Source organism: Gossypium raimondii, chromosome 6, assembly GCF_025698545.1.
Source record: "Gossypium raimondii isolate GPD5lz chromosome 6, ASM2569854v1, whole genome shotgun sequence".
Classification (NCBI taxonomy): domain Eukaryota; kingdom Viridiplantae; phylum Streptophyta; class Magnoliopsida; order Malvales; family Malvaceae; genus Gossypium; species Gossypium raimondii.
Window position 1 is genome coordinate 58152489 of NC_068570.1, and position 8729 is coordinate 58161217.

Genomic DNA, 8729 nt, shown 5'->3' on the forward strand with positions numbered 1-8729 from the left:
TTACTAAATTAACTTTAAAAATAGAACTCGACGTAATCAATCAAGTAGCTTTTAAGAAAATTTATCGATAAACGTATTAAGTCTTAGCTCAATTAGTATGGACATTATTGTCAATACGAGAATTAACATTATAGTTTACATTTTTATTGCTAGAGTTGTGTGACCCAAATTCTAAGAGATTGCTTGCAAGTCAAGTTAAACAAAAATATATTTTCTTTCTAGAAGATTTAGTATTTATTAGTATAATATATTTAGCATTTATTAGCATAGTTTATTTGACCTACTAATTTAGCCTATAAATAGGTTCTTTTGCAACCTTAGAAAATACACTCATTAGAGATTAGAACTCATAACACATTTAGAGAATTTTGTTTTTACGTTTTGAGGGTTCTTTGTTTTCGGGGTTTAGTTTTTATCTCCATCTTTTGTACTCTTCGTTCTTTTGCCATTATAGTAAATTTATATTTACCCGTGGTTTTTTATCCTCTTTGGAGGGTTTTCTCACGTTAAATTTGTGTGTTCAACTTCTCAATTTCTTCAAATATTTTTACTTGTTCGTTACTTAATCGGGATGATCCTAACATTTATATAGCTCCTAATTTGTATATTATTTGAAAACTAAGAGAAATTATTATTATTAATGTTAGGTAACAATAATTAAAAATACATTACTTAAAAATTAATTAAAAACTAAACGCGTAAATTCACACGCAATGCATGTAACCTTAGAAATTAATTATAACTAAAATGTCTGAGTTGATATGATATATTCACTATATTGATTCAAAATATTACTTTTAACAACATATATTTAAGTGTTAACTAAATTTACTAAAAAATAATATATATGATGGTTAAATTGTTAAAATATTAAATAAATAAAAAACATTTTATAAAATTAGATTTTTTGAGTATCAACCTTTTAAAAAAAAGTCTAATTGTTATTTTTAAGACGAAATCTTGATTTAAACGTTAAAATTTTAAAACAACAGCACCATGACAATTCATGTATACTTCATTTTTTTGTAAATATTTATGATTTTTAAAATATTATCATATAAGACAAATAGCGACATGCTAACATGAAGTATACATGGATTTTCATGTAAGTTGTCACGCCATCATCTAAAAATTAGTGTTTTAATCAAGATTTACATTAAAAGAACGTTTTGACTTATTTTAAAAGATTAATAACCAAATTTAACTAAAAAGTCAAATTAATAAAAGATGTAAACGTTAAAAGCTAAATTTGATATTATCCGGGATGAAATATTGATTGGTTGTTGTTGCTAAATTTGAGAGTTTGTAAGAGAGGATATTAAGGAATAAGTATGATATTAATGATGATGGCAGTCTTGACCTTATATAAATAATTGATTAGATTCTCTTTTGTCATCATTTTAATGGGTAATTAGTGCTTCATTTAGTCACTTTAAATCATGTTTAAAATTTGTTCCTATAAATTAATTTCAGTTTCATTAAATTTTAGTACTATATATATATATATATATATATTTCAATTTCATTAATTTTGAACGATGGAGAAAATTTCCCGAAATATATTGATAATCCAAATAACAAAATTAACCTAAACTTTTTTTTATTTCACTTTATTTTTTGACAAATTAAGAAATTATTATTTTAAAAAAATCTTAATTTTTTTTTCTACAAGTCGTTTGCTTCTTATATTTTGTTTTGCCTAGCGACGATGCCAGTTTCCGAGCTAGCTATCTCTTGCCTTTTTCCCCTTCCATTAACTCTTTTTTTTTTCTTTCTTCTTCTTATTCACTACAAATGTTTTCTATTTTTTTCAGTTTGTAAATCTATTTTGTGTGTATCTTTATTGTCTTCACAAATTGTGATGAACAGATGACCGTGTTTGCCGTTCGCTAAACCGGTCACCGATAGTTTTTTTTTGGAAAGTGGGTGATTCTTCGTCAACTTCTTAATCTGTTCCTATTTGAGAGTATTTCAGAATAATAAATTATTTCACGAGTTGATTTGGGCCCATGTTTTCTTAAATTTTATATGTTTTTTTGTTTGTTTTTTTCATTATTTAATAAGTCTTCAATTTTAGAAGTTTTTGTCTCCTCTTGTAGCACATAGTTTACTCTTGCTTATGCATGTAATCTTTGTTTTACAAGTGATTTTAGTGATGATTTCGTTGTCGTCCTCTCTAGTTTGGTGAATGCTCGATTCTTTTGTCGATTTTTACTCGCCGCTTTAGACCATCCGAGACTAGTTTCCTTGTTATTTTAAGTGCTTGCAATCACTCCAGATATGTTGTGTTTGAGTTGTGACAAAGCCAATTATCAACGTGACTTGTCTTTTATCATCTACGGCGAGTGTTTGTTATTTTTTTCCCTCAATTGTATGGTTAATTAATAAATTTAACTTTTTTAAAACAATATTATTTTAAAAATATCCAATAATTGTATCTAATAATTGTAGGTCAGTGCAACTGTCTTGTACAAAAACGTGTTATCTGGCAGAAAAAACTTTTTAACTTTTAAATATTTTTATTTTTAGAATATATTTTGATTTATAATTTTTGTTTTCCACTAATAAAAATATGAAAAGGCTTTTGGTTTTGCAAAACATATAGAGTGTAAATAATGAAAACAACATTTTCTTTTATTTTCTAATTTTTACATATTTTTATTTTATTTTTAATTTGCACCCAAACTTATTCATAAATTAAGTTGGATTTAAAAATATTTATATTTAAATTCTAATAGAGTTTGAATATAGTGGTAATGCACATTGCACCCATAAAAAGAGAACATATACCTGAACCTTGTAAACAACATTGTTGAAAAGATCAACCATAAACTTTGAATATGTTCCATAAAACGAACATGAAAGGTATCAAAAAAAAATGAATGAATCGTACAACGATTATTAATTAAACTTTCTCTTTAAGTTACCATTACAAGATTACAACAGTTAGATACATCCAATTACGTTAAGAATCTATCAATGTAATATGCAAACAAAATTACAATTACAAACAATATATTTACATCTAGAATCAATTAAGTTTATAAAATAACACGGATACATCAACATTAGAAAATGAACACTTATTGTATTTTCGTGTTAATTTTTTATATAATCATATTCTATATGTTTTATAAAACCTGAATCACATGTGATGACCTGATGGTCAATGATGTTCACCGTCCCAGATGTAGCCTGGATTCGAGTCGCACTAGTCGTATTTGTTGTCCCAAGCTTCGTCCTGTTATTATAATTTATATAAAAAAAAAAAACCTGATACAATAATTTTTGTGTAAATTTTAATAAATGTGTTTATTTATATTATATTTCATGTCATTTCATATTTATCGTATTTTGTAAATTATATTCCATTAAGGTCATAAAAATAATTTATATTAACATGTTTTCAATATTTTTAAAAATTCCAATTATAATTTTTTTTTCATAAACACCTTTTGTTTGTGTTGCATCTCTGTCAATTTTAATATTGCGAAACACTTGAATTTTATAATCATTTTCTCTATTTTTCACGTAACGTATTGTTTAAATTACGATCTTTAATCTTACATTCTGAAATAAGACTACGTTGTTTGAATTTTAAACATTTTGATTATTTCACATTATCAAATAGTATTATTACCACTAATTTACCCTTTATTTTTATTATTTTATTAAGTTTCCCATTTTTCTTCAAATAAAATTCAAGTCTAATTAAAATTTTAAAAAAATCTCTATTTCTTAAGAATGAATTATTAGATGTCATAATTTAGAATTACAATTATTATATTTACTCTAAAAATTATTTATTTAACAGTATATTAATTATTATAATTATAAATTATAAATTATTATTGTTGATGATGCAATCACTTTTCATGAATTATTATAATTATGATTTATAAATTTATTTCAACATCACATATTTACTTATTAATATATAAATTATATAAAAAAAGAATTATCATAATTTTATGAGAATTGAGACTAAAAAAGTATTAAATGAATTAAGCTTATTAAAAAAAACTATATCAGGGACAAGTTAGTAAAATATGCTTCTAAACAGTTTATATTCCGTCAACTAAACATCGAAAAATTCACCCTATATTCTTACATGTTTTCACCCGCAATCTTATATTTTCATAATCTTATTACTGTTATAGATACTTAGTGTTATATACATATATAAAAATTGAAAGGAGTTTATTTAATTAAATATATTACATTTAAAATCGGAAGGTGTCTTTTGATAAATGCACCAATGTTGTACTTAATGAGTAGAGGTGTTCAAAGGGCTAAGTCCGAGTCGGGTCCATGCATGATATATTTGACTTAAATTATAGGCTCAAATTTTGTCTAAATTCTCTCATATTTATAAATGGCTAGTACATTCTTGTTTAGACCAACTTTTTTTTTTTACTTTTAAGATATAATTATTTTTATTTATTAATTATATATATTACTACCATTATATATATTTTTAATTAAATTTCTAAACATAAATAATTTAATATATTTTAAGGGGTAAATTACAAATTTAGTCACTTATTGATGAGTGTCGAATACACCAAAATGATATCCCTACACTTAGACATAATACAAATAATAATATAAGAATGTCAATCCCACGGGGACTGAGATATCTAAAATTGTATTTTTTTTATAACCAGTATGTGTCGTAGGCAACACTCATGCTAGCTTGTACAAAATAGTAGGGCGATTAAATCGAAATATAAAATAAATAACATAAATTTAATAAAAATAAATTTGAAGTAAAAATAAATGAAACTAAATAAACCAAATGGACGACATTCTATCTTCAGACACAATTTAGGCTCCAGTTTCGAACTAATCATTGACAACTGATAAGTCGGTTATAGTGATTGAGGAAATGCCTCAGACTACTAACCCTTCAGTGTATAAATTAATTGTGGGAATGCCCAACCGCTAGTCCTTATTGAACGAACAACCTTGAATCCGTGTCCACAATTTAACTCCTCGATAGCCTTGTGAACTAGAAGGACTTGACTCAAATCAACGACCTCAACCGCGTAAGTCATTTAAATCCAATCGTTATTTCTTTTGTCGGATCCAACCAATCACTCAATTGGTCACGTCAATTTATTCTTCAATAGACCAACTACAACAATTACGGATCGTAATGATTCTTCCAACTATATACTGCACAACACTGAATCAATGAGCCTTATTTGACTTGATACGATCATGACTTTATGAAACGATTGAACCTAATACTAAAGTGAAAGATTTTAAGTATAGTTTCGAATCTCACGATTCAAACACCAGATCAAAAATCAGCTAACTACTCATAATTAGAAGAATAATAAAAAAGAAAAGAAAAGAAATAACTAAAAGAAAATTAAAAGAAAAGGGAAAAACTATGTTGGTGGTTGTTCATGCGCATATGCGCCGCCCCCCTCTCTCCACTATCTCTAAATATATATTTATAATATAGTCATAATAAAAATGTGAAAGTATTAGGAAGCCCCTACACTTAGGGGTAAATTGTATTTCAACTCTTATACTAAAAAAGGACAAATCATCCTTCATACATTTCATGCATATTAGCTCTTCCATTAAATTGTATCCGTTGAATGATGATGTGACACATTAATTTAAATACTTAATTATTAATTTGGTCTCGAACTATAGCTAAAATATCATTTTGATTTTTTTATTTTTCTTAATAATATTTTTAAATTTTTAGAATTATTATTAAGAAATTTTTAAAAGAAATCAAAATGATATTTTAACTATAGTTTGAGGACAAAATAGTAATTAATCATTTAAATTAACGTGTCATGTCACCATTTAATAGATAAAATTTAATGAAAGGATTAATTTACATGTTTTGAAATGTATAAGAGCTAATTTACTCTTTTTACAGTAGAGAAGTCAAGATGCAATTCACTCGTGAGTATAGCAATATATCTTATGCACCAACTCGAGCTCTCAGATCAAATCTTTTGTACAATCCACATATCCATTTATTTTCTACCATATTGGCAATAATTATACTTACATAGAAAATAGTTAATTAAATGCCAGTAAAAATCATGCCCAAAATTAATTAAAATAAATAATAAAAATATCGATTAAATTTATTATCACTTATGCATGCTTTAAATTACGATTTGCTCATCAAATTTTAAAATTAATAATATTATTATTAATATTATCGATTTATTGCATTTTGATCAATAAAAGTGCGACAATAAGTTAATATGACGAGTTTTAGCATCACTTGAAGACAAAAATTTTAAATTTAATTGCATAACTAATCCCTATATTTTTCTTTTATTTTCTTTTAACCTATTATAATTGATTTTTATATTGAATATCGATAAAATTTCTATATAAATGTAAATGATGATGGGTTAATATAAATATAATTTGTATGATTTTTCATATAGTGGATTTGACATTATTATCATGTAAAAGTTTTAAAATGTCAAAATTTTAGAACATTCTAGTAAGATTTTTTTTTAAGGTTTTTATTTTTTTAATAATTTTATTATAGATTCTGATTATATTTGCTATTTTTGACACAATGTCTTGAACTACTAATAGCCCCTCCTCAACCCATAAATAGGAAAATAATGGGTTTCAGTGCACTCGAACCCACATCATCTTGCATTGTCAATAATACCCATACCAATTAAGCTAAAACTCAATCGACTTAATTTAAGTCCACCGATTTAGATAAAAAAAAAAGGTCTTATTCAATTAATTACACTAATCCCTTGTTTTAGGTACTTTTCTAAAATTTTATCTTACTGTGTTATATCCAAACAAGTTCTTAACTTTAGTTTATGCTTAATGCGTCATTTGATATTCAAAATTGATACTTTTTTAATGTGGCGTCCGCGTTGCCTAACCCGATACACGTATTTTGACAAGAAAAATACATTGTAATACACAAAGATAATGATGTTACTCTTTTAACGTTAAATTCAAATTTTAAAATTGATTCGATGAAAATTAATTACTAATAATAAAGTTTTTGTAAATTTAATATTAAATATAATTGATTTAATTTTATGCTTAATTTGGTAAATAGTCCATCAAAATAGTTAATGGGTTTAAGAATACTTTATTGTAATCACATGTGATGAATATAGGATGATAATGGAAAGTCACTTTCAAAAGATAATGGTTTTGCGATGGAAAAGAGTTGGAGGACCACAATGTGTTTTGCATTCAACATTTCATACCATTATTAGCTTATTTAATTATTTCGGATTTTAATTTCGATACACGTGTGTTTTATTCGAATTTATTCTGATTTAGATCCGTATATATTTCAATTTTCAATCCATTATATTTTGTATTGAGTTGATTATAGCTATAGTTTATCCAACATGTATTATTTTCTATTTATACTTGTGATCTTTTTAAAAAAACACGAGTACGGTTAGACCCAAAGGTCCATTCGAAAAGTGGGAGGGTTTGAACAAAAATATAGGCCTGAAAAATAGGTTTGGGCTAAAAATTTTAGGTAAGATATTTTCAGCCCGACCCAACTTGAATTATCGGTACCCTTAATAAAGTATCGGTACCTTTCACAAAAAATATCAATACCCTGCTTGATACCGATAACGTTTTAAGGTTCAATGTTTTGAAAATTAAAGAAAAATTGATTGAGCATTGATACCTTTCCCAAGGTATCGTTACCTCGTAACAAGTATCGATCTAGGTTCAGATTTAACATTTATAATTTAGGTCGAGCTTTAGTAAAATTTTAGGCCCGAGCCTATTAAATAAGAATTTATTAATACTATTATTAAATTTGACTGGTCATAAGAATTAATGTGGAAAATAATGAATCAACGTTAGTAAGGCATTGATAAATTTTGATCTCACTTGACGTGAATAATGTGCTAAAAGTCGATCCAAAGTTATTTCCACCACGCAATTAAATGAAAATTAATGATTCAGGCATTTATTGGAAACCCTTATCATAAATGTCTTACTCATTCTAACTCGTGCATCACATGATTCACGAAAATCTCCATAATTTAAAAAAAAAATCAAATAGTATTAATGAATTCTCAATTATTAAATAAATTTTTTTCTTTCTTTCTTTTTTGGTATTTGGCAAGAAAAATAATTAAAATTAGGATAAGGTAAAACTAAGAAAACTTTTTAAAATAGGGGCCGAGGTTGGAATATTTTTTTAGAAATCAGAATTAAATTGTATATTTTTACCATAGTAAAAATATAACGTTTTCGAGACTGAACTCTAGGGTATATTGGATGTCATGCTTACTTCACTTAGAAATGATTTTAATAGAGTTATGGTTTATACTGATAATTTGGAGGTTGTTCAAGCATTACAGGGTAATTTGTTGAGGGAATCGGGCATTACCATTCTCAGGAGAGTCCAAAGGATAATGAATACGGAAGGGCACTGACAAATTCAACTTATTCCCAGAGAAGAAAACTGGATCGCTGGTTGTTTGGTCAAATTGAGCTTAGAAGAAAGAACAAGCCTCCAGATCTTATGACAATTGTCCTCATGATGTCTTAGTAGCTCTATATCAAGATAAAACGAGGGGAGCTTTAGACCAAACTAATTGATGTAATTTCTGCATTATTATTATTTTCACAAAAAAAAGATTAAATCAAAATTTTATAATTTTTAAGGAGTCTAAGGTGTAATTTTATCATTATTAATTTAAAATTTTATTGGCAGTTGCCACTTGGATTCG